General features: G+C 34.9%; 1 protein-coding gene across 5 annotated transcripts in view; it reads right to left on the bottom strand.

Annotated features, from left to right (window-relative positions):
• Positions 1–21,184, bottom strand: part of pan (pangolin) — a 40,838-nt gene that overhangs the window by 18,621 nt on the left and 1,033 nt on the right. The gene's annotated exons all lie outside the window — the stretch shown is intronic.

Below are 21,184 nucleotides of genomic sequence, written 5' to 3'. Positions count from 1 at the left end.
GCTATGGAACTATTTAAAAAAAAATAATAGTATAATATAGATCTAGTGATCCCTAGTTCACATATTTCATTAATCCTATCCACCAATTCGGAGCTGTTGTCAATTAAATCGCATTACACACCTTTTCGTTTTCGAAAACGAAAAATACCACCGAAGATGGCACTACAACGAAACCGGTTGGTCTCGAGCTGAATAGCTTGAACTGAATAGCTCAAGATTGTCTGCATTTTAAGAATAGATTGTATCTGCTTCTCAGAAAATGCATATTTGGATTTGTCAACATTACTCTAAGTATCCAGATCTCAAGAAATGCCGAAAACCTCTTTGGCCTGCTCTGGCTTTTACAAAACTATTCCAATAACTAGAATTGATACAACGGAAATATTACTGATAATTTTTTAAACCTACATACTTGGCTTCATTATATTTGGAATGGGAGTGGGTGTGAAAGTGCTAGTGGCTGGGAGGGCGCGAGTGGGAGTGGAAGTGGGAGAGGGAGTGCGAGTGGCAGTGGGAGAGGGAGTGATAATGGGAATGGGGGTGAGAGTTGGATTCGGCTTTGGAGAAGGAGAGAGATAAATGGATTGAGTGATGGACCGGAGTAAGAGGAGTAGACGAGAGTGGCATATAGAGAGAAGTGAGATTCACTTTTTGAATTTAGGCAAACCAATTTTCAGACAGGACAAAGTCTACCGGTTACATTTGTATTAATTTCACCGACATGAAAAAGCTCCCTCAGGCAGTGACAAGAAAGACTGAAACGTTTTTGCTCTAGTTTTATTAAAAAAAAAATTAAAACAACTGAAATACCGATTACTGTTTTATACTAGAGAAATATAAAGATTTATTCTCGTTGGATCTGGATGACAACCTCAGAAAATATGCACTCAATAGTGAAATGTGTACGTAATTTAGTATCGCAAAAGTAAACTTTACCAAAATTGTTTTATTAAGTATTTTTTTAACATTTTATCTAGACTTTTAGATAGCTTACTTGATTTTAAACATGTGTAATCACAACTACATATCCTTTTCATGTGCTCTACATTACACCCCAAAAATCTTGCTTAGGAGTAACCTAACTTGAAGAGAATCTCAGTCATTGTCTGACAGTTAATACATTAGTCATTAAGGATAATGAATAGTACATGTTTGAGGGTTCATTAAAACGGCAAACTACTGTAAGTATTTTGCCTAAAAGCTTTTTACAACTAAGATAAATAAACAAAGATTGTAAATAGATTTGTAAAGAGATTAGAAATGATTATATGGTACTAAATACTTGTCATCGATGTCTATTTCGACCCCTGGGATTACACCCTTTTGTGACAATGCGACATTTTTGAAGGGTGGTTTCTCAACCCTTAAATTCAGTGCAACAAACAATAAAAATGTAAATTCATGCATGGATAAATATGCTGTAATAATAGATGGTTAATACATTTGAAAGCCTACTAATTGGAATTTTAATTGCAAGAAACCGATATACCTTTTTTTTAACTATTATTTGATTTCCTTTTGTGTATACAATGCACGTCCATACCTTCATGCCAGAAACATGAACGTTGAAAAAACGAAAGCGTTGAGAAATCATGTTTAAAAGTGTATTGATATCGTAAAATTTGAAGATTTTAGCTTCATACATGTACTTGACATTGTACTACAATATTGTGGTTTTCTTGTACTCATAGTTGGTTTATGGTACTGCAAACAACATCCCGCGGTTCGTCATGTGAAGTCCTTAGCTAAAAACTGTGAAATTCGCACATTCATGATTCTGGCATTAGTGGGACAATTTGTATGCACATTAGGGTGCCTCACCACAGTAAATTGAGGGTTTTCCACCACTTGAAGTACATTTTGAGAGTATATATTACGCAAAAGCATTAGCAATTACACAAGTGTGGGATTGAACTGAAAATATCTGAAGACACACTACAGTGTATTGATATGCATTAGACTGGTTCAAGCGGGATTTTGTAAAAAGTCAGCCGAAATTTTTTTTATCATTATCATGGTTAACTAACACGCTATTTTTAAAATTCATATGCTCTTATTTTACTCTCATGACAATTTCACACAGAGGCTTAATGAAATAATTAGTCAGGTATTCTACATTAAAACCCTAATTGAACTAAATTTTTACTGTCAGTGCCATTTAATCAAAATAAATTATTTTCAATAATTTACGAAAAACCCAAAAAACGCGAAAAAAAATTTAAACTTTATTTTTGCCTCATTGATGCAAAATGTAACATGGCCTTTTCAAAAATAGGCACATGTTTGGATAGGTGCAACATCTGTGAGGAGTTGCGCATATATTTTAATTTGATTCTCTTTATACATAGTTAAGGAGGAAACGGTTATTACATATTTTAACTATTTTTTGTAAAACCGTAATAGTTTTTGGCGCTGCTGATAGATGTTCGCTTATTATTATTTCATTAAATAAAATTGTGATTCGATTAATACCGTTTTCACACAGAAACTTAGTCAAATCACAATTCTATTTAATGGAATAATTAAGTTTCCCTTTTCTTCATTAAGCGAACGTCTGTCAACAGCCCCAAAAAATATTTCGTTTTTACAAAAAATAGTTAAAATGGAAAGCAGCCGTTTCCTTCTTAACTATAAATACAATCAAAATAAAATGCATGTGCGACCACCCATAAATGTTGCACCTAACCAAATATGTGCCTATTTTCGGAAAAGCCATATTATCTTTTGCAGCAAATGCAGCGAAAATTAAATTTTGAATTTTTTCATGTTTTTCTATTTTTCGTAAAGTATTGAAAATAATTTATTTCTAATTGTCATTTGTTACATTGACAATAAAAATCGAAGCAACAAGCAAAACCGACTGGATTTTTCACTCCATTAGGCATTCAATAAAGTAAAATTGATGTATGTATATTAGGCCGGGTCGATTTGTGGGGAGGCAAAAAAATCGCCCATTGCTCTGTGAAAATCATATTCTAGGGATCAAAATAAGAAACTTTGCCGAAGGAACCATACCTCTAAAACGAATTCTGATGTCCCCCCCGTTTGGGCCGTAGGGGCAAATTTTGAAAAATCCCACTTTGAAATGCCTATGTTTTTTCTTTTTGGAGTTTATTTTTCTCTTTAGAAATTTATTTAGTCAGAACATATCGAGCCATTACCGCCAAAATAATGTATCCCACACCATAATCGATTTTACTTTTGTTATCGAAATCGATAGTTCAACATCATTTGCATCATCTGTCAAAATTTCATGGCTGTAGATTAAACCGTTATGATTTTATAACAAAAACAATTTTAATGTAAATGCATATGGTGATTTGTTTACATTTTCTTTGAACGCTTGTGTGGGATACAATTAAATTCTCTTTTAAAATAAATGAAACACAAGGGAAAAAAAACACAATTTTTTGCGACTTTAATTAAAGATAAAGCTTTAGAACAATATGTCGAAGGTATGAATTTGTTTTTTTTTGCAAAATATGTTTTTGTTTTCAATTATTGGATATTTTTACAGCTCTCCCTGGTACCGTATAGAATTCAGATGAATCTTTCGTTGATTTAAATGGTTTGGAAAGTTTAAAAGAAGTCGAGGAGGAAACGTGTGTTGGGAAAAGGGGCTACAGAAAGCAAAAGAGAATACCTAAAAGGCTGCAAAAAGATAAGAAAAAAGTACGAGTGTTTTGCCCAACCCGTGCTTAAAGAGAAAATGTCCAAATTCGTGTCATGATAAAATTTCTGAAGAGGAAAGAGTAAGAATAAATGAACATTTTTGGGGAATCGGCAACAAAATTAGACAGAAATCTTGGCTGTCTTCTTGTGTTAAACAAGTCGATATTAAAAGGCGATATGGAGAAAGTGACAGAAAAAAGTGCAGCTTTAATTATTTTATCAATATCAATAATAGCAGATTTAAAGTTTGTCAACAATTTTTATTGAAAACGTTGAACATTTCACAAACGATTTTAATATCCGTAATAAAAAATAGAAGTTCGAATAAAACTTGCCTTGAAAATATAAAAAAGCCAACTGCACACAACAAATCTGAGGAAGCAAGCATATCGCTAGTAAAATCCTTTATAGAACAATTACCAGCGGTTCCTTCACATTATTGCAGGAATAGAAGTACAAAATTATATCTACCTCAAGAATTTCGAAACATAAAAACTGTATATCAGCATTATGTAGAACATTTGAAAACTATTAATAAAGTAAATAGTCAGTTATCGTTAAGAGTATTCCGTAATATTTTTAGAAACAGTTTCAATTTAGGCTTTCATTTACCTAAAAAAGATAAATGTATCTTATGCGAGAATTACAATAATTTAGACACAGAATCCAAAAAGCAATTGTATTCATCAGAAGAGTATCAAATTCATCTAAAGGACAAAGAGAAATGTAAGCAAATATTTTTGGAGGACCAAAAGTTATGCAAAGAGAATCCGGCTTATTTATGTACAAGTTTCGACTTGCAAAAGGTCTTAAATACTCCCTATGGAAAAAGTGTTACTTTGTTCTATTCTAGAAAATATTCATTCTACAATGAAAGTTTTTATGAGAGTGGTACAAGAGATGGGTTTTGTTTTTTATGGGGAGAAAAGGATGGTGAAATTTGCACAACTGTTTTCCAATACCTTAAATTAGTTGATGAAAGAAAAACCCAGTCGATAGTCCATCTTTATTGTGATAGCTGCGCAGGACAAAACAAAAACAGGGCTATGCTTGCGACATTTACCTATTTTGTTGAAAATTCTAATTTTGTGACTAATATAAAAATCACATACTTGTTGCCTGGACACACCATGATGCCTGTTGTTTCGATACATAGTACAATTGAATCGTTTATTCGGAATAGGACTATTTGGGCTCCAAGTGAGTGGTACACCATAATATCAAATGCAAGAACTAACCCAAGAAAATATAATTGTATTGAATTAACTAACAGTTATTTTAAAGACTGGAAGACATTTTCACAGGCGTTACTTCCAAATTCAGTGAAAATTCAATTTACAAAATTACGCTCTGTTACATTGGAGAAAAATAATCCAAATATTACTCTTAAATATGGCTACTTTGATGAATCTGAAACCATGAATTATGATCTAGATTCAATTCCACGATCTAGACGAAACTCCAAAATAGTTTGTGAGGGACCTACTCAATTATATGATGATATATTAAACATTTCTTCTGCTAAATATAAGGATTTGAAAACGCTTTGCAATAGAAAATCTTTACCCGTAAAATTCAAACACGAGTATTTAAATTTAAAATGGGATGGATCTGTTAAAGATTTGCTACCTGAAACCGACCAGGAAGATGGTATTTAGCGTTCTTTATATATTTTTATCTATCGTTATTCAAGTTTACAAGATTTTAATATGAATAACATTACTTTGTTAACAGAAAACTTTAAATATATGAATTACATTACTTTATTTTTGTTTTATCGAATATACTAAGAAATGTGTACATTTATTTTTTTTTAAATCAAATGTAATTTAATTTTAAGGACTAAGTAAAAAATTAAATAAAAAAAAACGGGAAGTCACTTCCTTAAAATAAATTTTTGTGTAACCCACACACTTTTTTAATAATAGGTTGCCAAAAGGAAAGCAAAAAAAAAATGTATCCCACAAAAACAACCGTTATGATGCAAATATCTATTTAAAATTATTAAAATTAAATGTATTACACAACAAATATTTACATTATAAATTTTAAAATAATGGCTTTATTCAAACTGATTTAATTTAAAAAAAACCTTCCCCTGTAAAATTTCGAGTTTGTGGGATACATTTTTTCGGCGGTTATGCTCGAAGGCATCTCTGTGATGCATTTGCATGTCGTAAACATAGGTGTGTGGGTTTTTTATTCAACCGTTTTAAAAAATGAAGGTATCACTGTGACACAATTGCAGATCGTAAAATTGCTTGTGTTGTTTTTTTTAAGCCACCACAAGACACAGCAGGTAGAATTGAAATTGCCCCTACCCAAAAGTTCGACCCAAAAGGGGAGGGGGGGGGCATCAGAATTCGTTTTAGAGGTATGGTTCCTTCGGCAAAGTTTCTTATTTTGATCCCTAGAATACGATTTTCACAGAGCAATGGGCGATTTTTAAATCGACCCGCCCTAATGTATATATATTGTATATCAAAGTTGTTAATAAAGGAAAAAAAAAATAATGAGATAATTAAGAATTTGTATTTTGTATGGAAGATTGAGTTCAATTAGGGCTTTAATGTAGAAAACTTGACTAATTATTTCATTAAGCCTCTGTGTGAAATTGGTATTAGAAAACAATAAACTCAGTGTGAGTGTTGGAGTCGGCATAAAGATGTGGCTCCCTTCCCGCCAATTTGCAGGAAAAATTGAAAGGAAGACGACGTAAATCGGAGGAGAAGCTCAGTCTAAATATTTTTGGATTGTAATTAATATTTTTTTCTAAATTTTGTGCTGCTATTTGCTATAATTAATATTTGTGGCGGCAGAGTTTAAAGTAATCAAGTAGCCAATGCTTGCCTACGGTTGTCGTAACGGTTTGGTTGATTGTGGTTGAGTTTTGTAATTAGGCTTATTGTTTGTACTGCTGCTTTGCAGAGCCGAAAATAACGACGCTCATAAGAACATGTGTAAAACTGGTTTGTCAGATGTCGCTTTGTAGACGCCGTAGTCAATGTAATCTGGCCTATTGTCTTGTCGGGATTTTATCATCTCTGCATTTTGGATCGTCAGGATTGTTCATGTCGGCACCTCTGTTAATTTGCCCGGATTATTTCATGCCGGAATAGGATTTTATTTTTATTTTTAACTTCAAGACATTTCGCTAAAAATAAAATACAAAAAAAAAAATATTTTAAATCAAAAGCTGCTAACCTCCAAAAACTAAGAAGTTTTTTTGTTAGCTGATCCGAAATTTAACAGCCCAAAGTGGTAAAGTTAAAAGCCTTTTAATTTTAAAACCATAGCTAATACAGCACAAAAAATGCTAGCATTTTTCTATACTTGCAAATATGGAATTTTTGTTAAAAATTGCAATATCGTTAGGAGCTAATCCAAAATAATTAAGGAAGTCTAGGTCTGGCTGAAGCTGTGTGCCCTCATGGATATTAAGGATACATTTAAAGAGAAATTTCACGAAAATTAAATGATATGAAGCTGGTAAAATCAACCGAATGACCCGTTATTCACCGAAAATTTCTATCAAATTTTATACATCGCAAATAGCTAATGAATCAACTTTGTACAAATTTTTGATTCTGATTGACCGTTTCAATGGTCAAATCAAAAAAAAACAAGTAAGGAAGGCTAAGTTCGGGTGTAACCGAACATTACATACTCAGTTGAGAGCTATGGAGACAAAATAAGGAAAATCACCATGTAGGAAAATGAACCTAGGGTAACCCTGGAATGTGGTTGTATGACATGTGTATCAAATGGAAGGTATTAAAGAGTATTTTAAGAGAGAGTAGGCCATAGTTCTATGGATGGACGCCATTTAGGGATATCGCCATAAAGGTAGACCAGGGCTGACTCTAGAATGTGTTTGTACGATATGGGTATCAAATGAAAGGTGATAATGAGTATTTTAAAAGGGAATGGGCTTTAGTTCTATAGGTGAACGCCTTTTCGAGAAATCGCCATAAAGGTGGACCAGGGGTGACTCTAGAATATGTTTGTACGATATGGGTATCAAATGAAAGCTGTTAATGAATATTTTGAAAAGCAGTGATCCTTAGTTCCATAGGTGGACGCCGTTTCGAGATATCGCCATAAAGGTGGACCAGGGGTGTCTCTAGTTGTACGATATGGGAATCAAATGAAAGGTGTTACTGAGCATTTTAAGAGGGAGTGGGCATTAGGTCTATAGGTGCACGCCTTTTCGAAATGTCGCCATTAGGGTGGGCCAGGGGTGACTCTAGAATGTGTTTGTATGATATGGGTATCAAATGAAAGATGGTAATGAGTATTTTAAAAGGGAGTAATCCTTAGTTCTATAGGTGGACGCCTTTTCGAGATATCGCCATAAAGGTGGACAAATGGTGACTCTAGAATGTTTGTACGATATGGGTATCAAACGAAAGGTGCTACTGAGCATTTTAAGAGGAAGTGGGCATGAGGTCTATAGGTGGACGCCTTTTCGAGGTATCGTCATTAGGGTGGGCCAGGGGTGACTCTAGAATATGTTTGTACGATATGGGTATCAAACGAAAGGTGTTACTGATCATTTTAAGATGGAGTGGGCATTAGGTCTATAGGTGGACGCCTTTTCGATATATCGCCATTAGGGTGAGCCAGGGGTGACTCTAGAATGTTTGTATGATATGGGTATCAAACGAAAGGTGTTACTGAGTATTTTAAGAGGGAGTGGGCATTAGGTCTATAGGTGGACGCCTTTTCGAGATATCGCCACTAGGGTGGGAAAGGCGTGACTCTAGAATGTTTTTGTACGATATGGGTATCAAATGAAAGGTGGTAATGAGTATTTTAAAAGGGAGTAATCCTTAGTTCTATAGGTGGACGCCTTTTCGAGATATCGCCATTAGGGTGGGCCAGGGTGACTCTAGAATGTGTTTGTACGATATGGGTATCAAATGAAAGGTGGTAATGAGTATTTTAAAAGGGAGTAATCCTTAGTTCTATAGGTGGACGCCTTTTCGAGATATCGCCATAAACGTGGACCAAGGGTGACTCTACAATGTTTGTACGATATGGGTATCAAACGAAAGGTGTTACTGAGCATTTTAAGAGGGAGTGGGCATTAGGTCTATATGTGGACGCCTTTTCGAGATATCGCCATTAGGGTGGGCCAGGGCTGACTCTAGAATGTTTGTACGATATGGGTATCAAACGAAAGGTGTTACTGAGCATTTTAAGAGGGAGTGGGCATTAGGTCTATAGGTGGACGCCTTTTCGAGATATCGCCATTAGGGTGGGCCAGGGGTGACTCTAGAATGTTTGTACGATATGGGTATCAAACGAAAGGTGTTACTGAGCATTTTAAGAGGGAGTGGACATTAGGTATATAGGTGGTCGCCTTTTCGAGATATCGCCATTAGGGTGGGCCAGGGGTGACTCTAGAATGTTTGTACGATATGGGTATCAAACGAAAGGTGTTACTGAGCATTTTAAGAGGGAGTGGGCATTAGGTCTATAGGTGGACGCCTTTTCGAGATATCGCCATTAGGGTGGGCCAGGGTGATTCTAGAATGTGTTTGTACGATATGGATATCAAATTAAAAGTATTAATGAGGGTTTTAAAAGCGAGTGGCCCTTAGATGTATATGTGAAGGCGTTCTCGCGATATCGACCAAAATGTGGACCAGGTGATCCAAAAAATCATCTGTCGGGTACTGCTAATTTATTTATATATGCAATACCACTAGCAGTATTCCTGCCAAGATTCCAAGGGCTGTTGATTTCGCCTTGTAGAACTTTTTCATTTTCTTCTACTTAATATGGTAGGTGTCACACCCATTTTACAAAGTTTTTTCCAAAGTTATATTTTGCGTCAATAAACCAATCCAGTTACCATGTTTCATCCCTTTTTTCGTAGTTGGTATAGAATTATGGCATTTTTTTCATTTTTCGTAATTTTCGATATCGATAAAGTGGGCGTGGTTATGGTCGGATTTCGGCTTTTTTTTATACCAAGATAAAGTGAGTTCAGATAAGTACGTGGGCTAAGTTTAGTAAAGATATATCGGTTTTTGCTCAAGTTATTGTGTTAACGGCCGAGCGGAAGGACAGACGGTGGACTGTGTATTAAAACTGGGCGTGGCTTCCACCGATTTCGCCCATTTTCACAGAGAACAGTTACCGTCACAGAATCTATGCTCCTACCAAATTTGAGAAGGATTGGTAAATTTTTGTTCGACTTATGGCATTAAAAGTATTCTAGACAAACTAAATGAAAATGGGCGGAGCCACGCCCATTTTGAAATTTTCTTTTATTTTTGGATTTTGTTGCATCATATCATTACTGGAGTTGAATTTTGATTTAATTTACTTATATACAGTAAAGATATTAACTTTTTTGTTAAAATTTGAATTTAAAAAAATTTTTTTTTAAAAAGTGGGCGTGTTCTTCATCCAATTTTGCTAATTTTTATTTAGCACATATATAGTAATAGTAGTAACGTTCCTGCCGAATTTCATCATGATATCTTCAACGACTGCCAAATTACAGCTTGCAAAACTTTTAAATTACCTTCTTGTAAAAGTGGGCGGTGCCACGCCCATTGTCCAAAATCTTACTAGTTTTCTATTCTGCGTCATAACGTCAACCCATCTACCAAGTTTCATCGCTTTAACCGCCTTTGGCAATGAATTATCGCATTTTTTCGGTTTTTCGAAATTTTCGATATCGAAAAAGTGGGCGTGGTTATAGTCCGATATCGTTCATTTTAAATAGCGATCTGAGATGAGTGCTCAGGAACCTACATACCAAATTTCATCAAGATACCTCAAAATTTACTCAAGTTATCGTGTTAACGGACGGACGGACGGACGGACAGACGGACGGACGGACATGGCTCAATCAAATTTTTTTTCGATCCTGATTATTTTGATATATGGAAGTCTATATCTATCTCGATTCCTTTATATATGTACAACCAACCGTTATCCAATCAAACTTAATATACTCTGTGAGCTCTGCTCAACTGAGTATAAAAAAATCAAACTTTAGCGCTGTTATGTTAACAGTTATTACTACCACCAAAAAGGCTGTTGTACTTATGTACATATATCATGTTGACAGTTGTTCACTGTTGAAATGGCCGATGAAATCAGTTCTTTCAAGAAAAAATCAGTTAAGTTGCTTGAAAATCCGTAAATTTTACATATAAATTATGTAGTTAACGTGAGACCAACAATCGAGTTTCGTACCTTTAAAACGTAATAGTTCTAGTAAGAGACCACCCTGGTATAATGCGAAACATAATAATATTAAAAATAGGAAAAATAAAGCCTTCAAAAGATATAGAATAGCTCTAATGAAACTTATGGACTTAATTACATTACGCTTTAAAGGCAATTTGATAAGTTAAGTTAAATTTTTATTCAAACAATATATGATTAAACTTGAATCGAAATTGAAAACAAATCCGTCTAGTTTTTGGTCGGTTATAAATTCCAAGATACAGATTAATGTCTTCCCCATGACCATGGAGTATGATGACGAAGTCGCCAGCAATATGCAAGAAACGTGTAACTTGTTTGCCAAATTATTTCAGAAGGTATATTCAAAGTTTACCTCTTCACCAATTGCGGTATTTCACTCCGGATACCAATCTCAAATTTCTTCTTTTGATATTACTGCAGATGATGTTCTTCTGTCGATTTCTAAGCTGCCAAGTAGCACAAAATCAGATATTGAGGGATTTTCTCCGTTATTCTTTAAAATATGTTCGAACACCATTGCAGAGCCTCTGGCGCTTCTCTTTCGAGAAATCATGAGCAATGGAAGTTTTTTAGACTCATGGAAATTATGCTCCATAAATCCCGTATATAAATCTGGTAGCCGCAATGATATATGCAACTACAGACCGATTGTTAAGCAGAGTAATCTGGCAAAAGTATTCGATCATATATTGCATGGTAAAATATTCGATTACATCGGTAATGCTATAGTTGAGTGCCAGCATGGATTCTTTCCTGGAAGGTCCACTTCCACTAATTTAGCTTTGGTCAACAATCAAATTGTCGGTGCTTTTGAGAGCCAAGAGCAACTTGATGTTATTTATACGGACTTCCCCAAAGCGTTTGACAATGTCGATCATACTATACTGCTACGCAAGCTGGCGATGTACGGTATCAATGGTAACCTGTTGAAATTCTTCTTAACTTTTTTGGCAAACAGGATGCCATATGTGTCAATTGGAGCCGATAGGTCATTCTTGCTTATCAACGCCTGGTCAGGAATCCCTCAGGGTACCCATTGCGGTCCTTTACTATTCCTAATTTTTATCAATGATGTGCCTCAACAATTCAAATTCGCTAAATGTCTAATGTTTGCAGACGACGTCGAGTTTTTCTAAGAGTCCGTGATACTTCTGACCACTTAAACTTACAATCCGATCTCAATTCTGTTGCCGAATTGTGCTCAAACAATAACTTGCTCCTAAACACAAACAAATGTTGTGTTATTTCATATTCTAAAAAGACAATCGCAACATATTTTAATTATAAACTAAATGACAGACCTCTGAATCGCTCTCATGAGATTAAAGATCTGGGTGTGATTTTTGATCCTAAACTTTCTTTCTCAAGTCACATTGATTTCATTGTCTCGAAGTCTTTTGCAATGGTTGCATTTATTACACGTAACACAAAAGATTTTAAGGACCCTATGACGTTGAAGGCACTTTATACCTCATTGGTAAGAAGTCGTCTGGAATGCTGCTCAATAATATGGAATCCATTTCATGAAGCTAACTCGCACATGATTGAGAGAGTTCAACAAATTTTTACAAAAATTGCATTACGTTTGCTTCATTGGCCCGATGGTCTCCCATCGTACACTAGCAGGCGGAAATTGCTCGGTCTTCAGGCTTTGTGCGACAGAAGAACCTGTTTCTCACTCACGTTTGCCTATAATGTTATAAACTCTAACATTAGCTGTTCCGACGTATCCATCTTATTCATTCCGTATGTTCCTCCGCGTTATCTACGGAATAATAGACTATTTATCGAAGTAACTTATAGAATGAACTACGCTATGAATGAGCCTATATCCAAGACTATACATCTAGCAAATCTATATAACAGTGTTCTTAATTTTAATAATAGCTTATATAAATTTAAGCCTGAACTCTTTTCTATTTTTAATTAGTCTGTAAGAAAGCCTGTACTTTTTAGACTGAAATAAATGAATAAATAAATAAATTTTCTGTTGAAGCGACTAAACAAATATGTTCTCTTGCAGATGAATTTAAGGTTGGATTAACCATAACCGGCTGCACTGTTACCATTCTGTACATGCCACCTGCAGACCTGGTAGCAAATAACATACCGTTAACAACTGCAGCCAGGCTCAGTGCCTCGGGGCAGCTTGAACAGAATACCTGATTCCCTATCTGCGCTTCGAGGGAAATCTTAAGCCCACAATAGCGGTGGATGGTTGGCGTAAGGGTGCTCAAATGGCGGACGAGGCGATACATGTATACACAGATGGTTCCAAAGTAGTGGAAGGAGTAGGGTCCGTGGTATACTGTATACTGTGCTGATCCGGAAATAAACAGATCCTAAAAGTTTTCGGATTATTGTAGCGTTTTCCAAGCAGAAATATTAGCCGTAACCAAAGCATTACAAACACTGGAAGAGAATAGCTTAAACTACAACCGTGTTAACTTTTATATTGAAAACCAAGCACCAATTAAGGCAATAATATCGCATAGCACAGAATCTAATAGCTCCGTCACATAAGCAGTTTTTCATATAGATGAGTTTCACACAAGCTTATGTAGATTGCACGCATTTTTATGGAGAACGGTAGATTTAGCGACACTGGCGCCATCTGAAATGGAAAAGTAGCCAACTCCCACATTTTGTTGCAAACAAATCATAAGAAGAAGAATTTGACATTTCCTTTGGCTAAGGCTGTTGGAACACTTTGCAAGTGAAATTATTTTTCCCACTGGCTGGTAACTTTTCCAACATTTTTCGCAATTAAAAACTGCAATATAATAATCGAATACGACACAAAATATGTTAGCAAGTATTTTTGTTGTATAGGGAGAATATTTATAACATTACTTCGCGAAATTTTGTGTGTGAATGGGCAAGGCGTAATAAACTTAAATTGCCAAGTCTGAAGTGCCTTCATATTTACAAACGCAACATCTTTGTTGATTGTGGCGATGTTATTGGAATGCATAAGCTTGTGTTAAACGCATCTACATATATGAAAAATGTTATTGTGCCGCGGCCTTAAAATGGGTTAGAGTGTAATCAGTCTCTGGAAAAAGCAGATGAACTAGCTAAAAAGGGCGCATCCCTTGAAGCTTGCTCCGTAGAGCAAGATCGAAGATATTATTTGAACATCTTAACTAATAATTTTATTTTTAAATTTTTTTATTACCATATCTATAATCTATGTAATTACATATATATAATGTTAATGTAGTTAAGTTTTTTAAATATATTGTCAATTTTGTGATGGTTAAAAGTTTAACCAACGTGGTTATAATTTGATTTCGGCCACTTTCAACACAAATATATTTTGATTTCAGATACGCCTGTGTACTAAATTTGTTGAAGATATCTCAATTTTTATTCAAGTTATGAAGTCAACGGACAAACGGAATGCTGGGTATAAAAAGTGGGGGTTGTTTCCAAACCGACTTCGCTCATTTTTACAAGAAACAGTTTTTGTCATAGAAGCAATCCTTACACCAAATTTCGTTGGGATTGGCCGATTTTTGTACGGTTTATGGCACTAATAGTATTATAGAGATATTACCTGAAAAAAGGGCCACGCCCATTTTCGAACATTTTTAAATTATCGTACTTTGCTACACCGTATCACCACTGAGGTGAAATATCAGTATAATTTATTTATATACCACAATGGTATTTAATTTTTTGGTACCAATCGATTTTGAAAACAATTTTTTTAAGTGGGCGTGGCCACCAGCCGATTTTGTTAATTTCACAAAAAGTGTAAATAATAGCAAGGTCTCCATGCCAAATTTCAACATATGTATCTTCAATGACTTAATGCATTAATTAATTTTTTTTCATTTCTCAACATTTTGATATAGATTTTTCATAAAGGTGGTCGTAGTAGCCAATGGATTTTGCTAATTTTCACAAAGTGTATATATGTACATAACAGCAAGGACAACCCCCATGCAACTGATACCTTCGACGGTTTTTGATATTAGACTTGAAGCAATTCTAAACAATCTTCTTCCAAAAAATGGCGTTTCCAAAAATTTACCAAATTTCTTGTTTTTTTCATAAAGTCGGTAGTGAATTATTGCATTTTTTTCATTTGTCGAAATTTTCGATATCGAAAAAGTGAGAGTGCTTAACATTCGATTTTGGTATTTTCAGTACCAATCTATTCTGGGTCCAGATAAGTCGGTATACTACATTTCGTAAAGATATCTCATTTTTCGCTCAATCTATCGTGCTAAGACGGACGGACGGACATGGCTCAATAAAAATCGTCATTTTCGATGCTGATAACTTTTAATTTTTTTCAGTTTGGTCGTTAAAATAAACTTCTGGTAACACTGCGGACTCATTCAGTCTATGTGAGCTCCTCATGGACCGGCAGGTTCAACGTAACCTAAGGTCTCTTATTCGTCGTATGTACTATGTGATATTGGAAATAAAATACGATTTTCCTGAGAATTGTCTGATGTTTATTATTGTATTTTCCTCGGATTTTAGAAAACTATTAATAGCTCCAAAAAGCTTAAACACTCTACGGACATTTCAGTTAACTTTTTCGAGACTATACTGTAGTAAGAACATGATGAATCTGTTTTTGAGTGAAATCGCTAACTCAATCAGACACATCGAATGAATTGAAGAACATGTCAGAATTTATTTCAGTATGTTAGGATATGCAGGGACACGAATTTGAATACGATACCATCTTCTAAATTAATTTAACGACATTTTTAACTACGGAAATCTCAACCGTATCGTATGGAGGTATCTTTTCAGTGTTCCAAGATCCTAGAGTTTTCGCCGGTACCAACTAATGGAGAGTTTCTAGTTTTCAATATAGCAACTGCACCAACCATTGGTCTATAAGCACGCATGCGGGTATTCCGTATAATGACAACCGCAGACGCTGTAAAGACATGTACGTTGAATTTTGTGTTTATCTGTGGTCATAACATAACAGTCATAATAGCATAAGTCTAAAATCACGAAATCGAAAACGTTATAGAAAATGCTTTAAATATCAAATAGTTAGAACACCTATAAGAACCTTCGCAAGACATTTTTTTTAATCTAAGTGGTTATCGGAAATGGGGGTTCGAAATGTTCTTCATTTTATTAAAAACTTTAATTGTTTGAAGAACATTCATTCGGCTAATTTGGCGGCAGCTATTCTACCTTCTCCTTTTGGTGTTGAATGTGAAAGATGCAGACAATTTACTATAGTATAAACTTGAAAAAAAAAAAAAAAATTTGGGAAAATGTTATCACAAAGCAGTCCTTCCTCATGACAAAAGTGTTTTGCTGGGTGCCTCCAGACCTCGAAAAGAGGGGTACAAACTTCACTTCACTAGAGTGAATGGCAATGATCTCTTCTTATCTCCTCCTATCTTAATAGGATGATCATTACGTTTTTTCCTCCACTAGTTGGTGGCATTTTAACCTCCTATTTTGATCTAGGAAACTACTATTAAGTGGAATTTAATGAATTTATTAAGTAAGAGTATACGGTAGTTAGTTTAAAATTCATCCGGACAGAGGAACGACGCCGGAAACTTCTCTGTGTTATATGTTCCTACATATTTATTGAGGAAGTCGTGGCACCGACGTGTATGAATTAATTTAGGCCGGATAGTAACTATAAAAATATCTGATAGTTAGTTTCGAGTTCAAACAGACAAAGAAACCCTGCCGTACACTACTGTGTATAATATGTTCCAGTATATCTGTTGGCGAAGTCTGGCACCAACGCGTCGGTAAAACACGTTGATCCAATATACCATAAGAAAATTATGTACAGCTGAGTATAAATACTAAATGGAAACATACCACGCGGAAATTATGCAACACTAATCTAAAAACAAATGGGAAGGCAAAGTCGCGTTTTTCAGTACTACCTACCTAAGGGTATCTCAACCTTTGCTGGATTTCGGCCTTTTCATACTCAGCGTGCTTTGCACACAGAGCATATTAACTTTGATTGGATAACGGTGGGTTGTACAGGTATAAAAGGATCGAGATATATATAGACTTCCGTATATAAAATCATCAGAATCGAAAAAAAATTTGATTGAACCATGCCCATCCGTCCGTCTGTCCGTTAACACGATAACTTGAGTAAATATTGAGATATCTTCACCAAATTTAGTACACGCGCTTATCTGGACCAAGAATAGATTGGTATTAAAAATGAGCGAAATCGGATGATAACCACACCCACTTTTTATATGTATAACATTTTGGAAAACACAAAAAACCTGATTATTTAGTAAATGATACACCTAGAATGTTGAAATTTGACGTGTTGACTGATATTGAGACTCTTGATAAAAATTTGAAAAAAATGTTTTAAATGGGCGTGGCACCGCCCACTTTTGATAAAATCAATTTTACAAATATTATTAATCATAAATCAAAAAACGTTAGACCTATCGTAACAAAATTCGGCAGAGAGGTTGCCTTTACTATAAGGAATGCTTTGAAGAAAAATTAACGAAATCGGTTAAGGTCCACGCCCACTTTTATATAAAAGATTTTTAAAACGGCCGCGAACGAATAAAATAAGCTATATCTTTGCAAAACAGAGCTTTATAACAATGGTGTTTCATTTCACAAGTGGATTTATAACAATAAATAGGAAAAACTTAAAATTTTAAAAAATTGGCGCGGCGACGCCCCTTTTATGACTAAGCAATTTTCTATGTTTCGGGAGCCATAACTCGAAGAAAAATTAACGGATCGTAATAAAATTGGGTAAACAGATTTTCCCTAGAAATATTTCTAGAAAAAATGGACGGGATCGGTCAAAGACCACGGCAACTTAGATATAAAACAAGTTTAAAAGGGTCGTAGACTAGAATAATAAGCTATAACTTAGCAAAAAATAGTTTTGAATAAATGATATTTCACTTATCAAGCTTTATTATAATAGGAAATGGGGAGAATTTTTTTTTAAACGGGCGCTGCCACCTGTTATGTAGAAAAGTAATTTATCTGAAATGAAATGTCCAATTGAAGCTCACGCTGAGTAATAATGTTCGGTTACACCCGAACTTAGACACCTTTTGTTTTGTTATGCATGTGAACGAAAAAGCTGACGAACGTCTGCAATGCCAGAGATGCTTTATATGGAGCTCTGGCTTAAGACTTTAACGTAGCTTTAACGTGACATTTCTGTAGCAAAAACGCGTTAAATACCTAGGCACGTTTCTTATGAGGGCAGTGAAAAGACACTTTTCGAATTTTTATTCGCCATTGGCAAATTTTTCCATGTCCCTTAAATCAGCTATACAAACTAATTCACAAATAGCGCAAACATGAAAATTGTCCTTTTTTATTATACTCAGCTGAGCAGAGCTCACAGAGTATATTAACTTTGTTCGCATAACGGTAATCCGTAACGGCATAAACTAATCGAGAGAGATATAGACTTCTATATATCAAAATGATCTGGGTGAAAAAAGAAATTCATTTAGCCATGTCCGTCCGTCCGTCCGTCTGTAAACACGATAACTTGAGTAAATTTTGAGGTATCTTGATGAAATTTGGTTTGTAGGTTCCTGGGCGCTCATCTCAGATCGCTATTTAAAATGAACGAAATCGGACTACAACCATGCCCACTTTTTCGATATCGAAAATTTCGAAAACCCGAAAAAGTGCGATAAATCATTACCAAAGACAGGTAAAGCGATGAAACTTGGTAGGTGCGTTCACCTTATAACGCAAAACAGAAACTTTGTGAATTTGTGGACAATGGGCGTGGCACCGCCCACTTTTAAAAGAAGATAATTTAAAAGTTTTGCAAGCTGTAATTTCGCAGTCGTTGAAGATATCACGATGAAATTTGGCAGGCACGTTGCTCCTATTACTATATGTGCGCAAAATCGGATGACGATCGATTTTAAAGTCAAATTTTAACAAAAAATTTAAAATCTTTACAGTATATTAGTAAATTATGCCAACATTCAACTCCAGTAATAATATGGTGCAACCAAACACAAAAATAAAACAAAATTTCAAAATGGGCGTGGCTCCGCCCTTTTTCATTTAATTGTCTAGAATACTTTTAAGGCCAAAAGTCGAACTAAAATTCACCAATCCTTGTGAAGTTTGGTGTGTGCATAGATTCTATGACGATAACTGTTTTCTGTGAAAATGGGCGAAATCGGTTGAAGCCACGCCCAGTTTTATACACAGTTAGTTATCTTAACTAAACTTAGTTCACGTACTTATCTGAGCTCACTTTATCTTGGTATAAAATATGGCCGAAATCCGACTATGACCACGCCCACTTTTACGATATCGAAAATTACGAAAAATGAAAAAATGCCATAATTCTGTACCAAATATGAAAAAAAGAGATGAAACATGGTAATTGGATTGGTTTATTGACGCAATATGTAACTTTAGAAAAAACTTTGTAAAATGGGTGTGACACCTACCATATCAAGTAGAAGAAAATGAAAAAGTTCTGCAGGGCGAAATCAAAAGCCCTGGGAATCTTGGCAGGAATACTGTTCGTGGTATTACATATATAAATAAAGTAGCGATACTCGACAGATGATGTTCGGGGTCACCCTGATCCACATTGCGGTCGATATCTCGAAAACGCATTCACATATACAACTAAGGCCCACTCCCTTTTAAAACCCTCATTAACACCTTTCATTTGATACCCATATCGTACAAACGCATTCTAGAGTCACCCCTCTTCCACCTTTATGGCAATATCTCGAAAAGACGTCCACCTATAGAACTAAGGCCCACTCCCTTTTAAAATACTCATTACTTCGTGCCTACTACGAAGTTCAAAACTATAAATTAAATAAATTATAATAAATTATAAACAATAAAATTTGGTGAAAGTGCATTTAATAAAACAAAGTAATAAAGTATATAATGCTTAATGTGTGCCAGCAAATTTGATGTACGCCCAATTGAAGTTCGGTTAGTAAGTACATACATATGTGTGTACATATGTACTTATTTGTCCGATTTTTGTTTTAAATTCAAAGAAAATGGAAACCTTTTATATCAAATGTGCATACACAAATATAAATATAATTATAATATAACAATATAGTGAAAATTTTTGAAGAAAAAATTGAAATAAAGTTCTTTAATCGTCCAAACACATTCTAGAGTCACCCCTGGGCCACCCCTATTGCGATATCTCGCAAAGGCATCCACCTATATAACTACGGCCCACTACGTTTTAAATAATCATTAACACCTTTCATTTGATACCCATATCATACAACACACATTCTAGAGTCATCCTTGGTCCAACTTTATATGGCGATATCCTGAAATTGCGTCCACCTATAGAACTATGACGCACTCCCTTTTAAAATACTCTTTAATACCTTCCATTTGAAACCAATGTCATACAAACACATTCCAGGGTTACCCTAGGTTCATTTTGCTAAATGGTTATTTTGCCTTATTTTGTCTCCAAAGCCCTCAGCTGAGTATGTAATGTTCGGTTACACCCGAACTTAGCCTTCCTTACTTGTGTTTGTTTGTTTTGCCGTCACCATTGTGTTGCTTTTGTTATGTGAACTTTTATCTATAGAAAGTGCGTGTTCTCAATCAGTCATGTTTTCCTCAAACACGACAGTAAAAAATCATAACTTTAATTAGGCCCGATAACGCATTTTTGGGACGCTCTTCATATAATATTTTATATAAATTAGAATAATTGTATTATTTCCGCAGATGAGTTTTAAAATTTTTAAAAATTTTCTATATTCAAAGAACCGAACGATATTACTAATATAAACTTTGAAGTTCTTATTCAAACGCTCAGAAAAAACGTCAATTTTTGATTTTCCTTTTGTAAGCCAAACTTGAAGTTTTTTATTTGAAAATTAATATTTCTCATTTTTACTTTACATTTTATTTATAAAATTTATTTCGAATGTATGCTTATTTCTTTTTTCTCTTTGCCCATACGAATATTTGCTTAGAAATTTTGTGCTCATTGATAAAACTGCACTATATATGAAAAATACTACATAATTTGCCAGGTCTAGCAATAAATACCTAATGTATAAAAGGGGTGTGAGGATCTCAAACAAAATGTACCCCTCCCGAAGTTATTTGCAACCGCCACTGTAGTTACGTCAAAATGGCTTGAGTGTATTTGTTACGCACACATACGGCAGTATAGATGAGTGCGCTCACAGATACTCGCAGGCATGAGCGCTAAATATAAGATAGCGCAAGGCAGAGTAAAACAAAAAGGTAATCAGCCCTGTCGCCAATTGTATGTTGAATTAAT

Source organism: Eurosta solidaginis, chromosome 2 (genome assembly GCF_040869045.1).
Source record: "Eurosta solidaginis isolate ZX-2024a chromosome 2, ASM4086904v1, whole genome shotgun sequence".
Lineage (NCBI taxonomy): Eukaryota > Metazoa > Arthropoda > Insecta > Diptera > Tephritidae > Eurosta > Eurosta solidaginis.
Note: the sequence above shows the minus strand (reverse complement) of the source record. Positions and strands in the feature narration are given on the sequence as shown.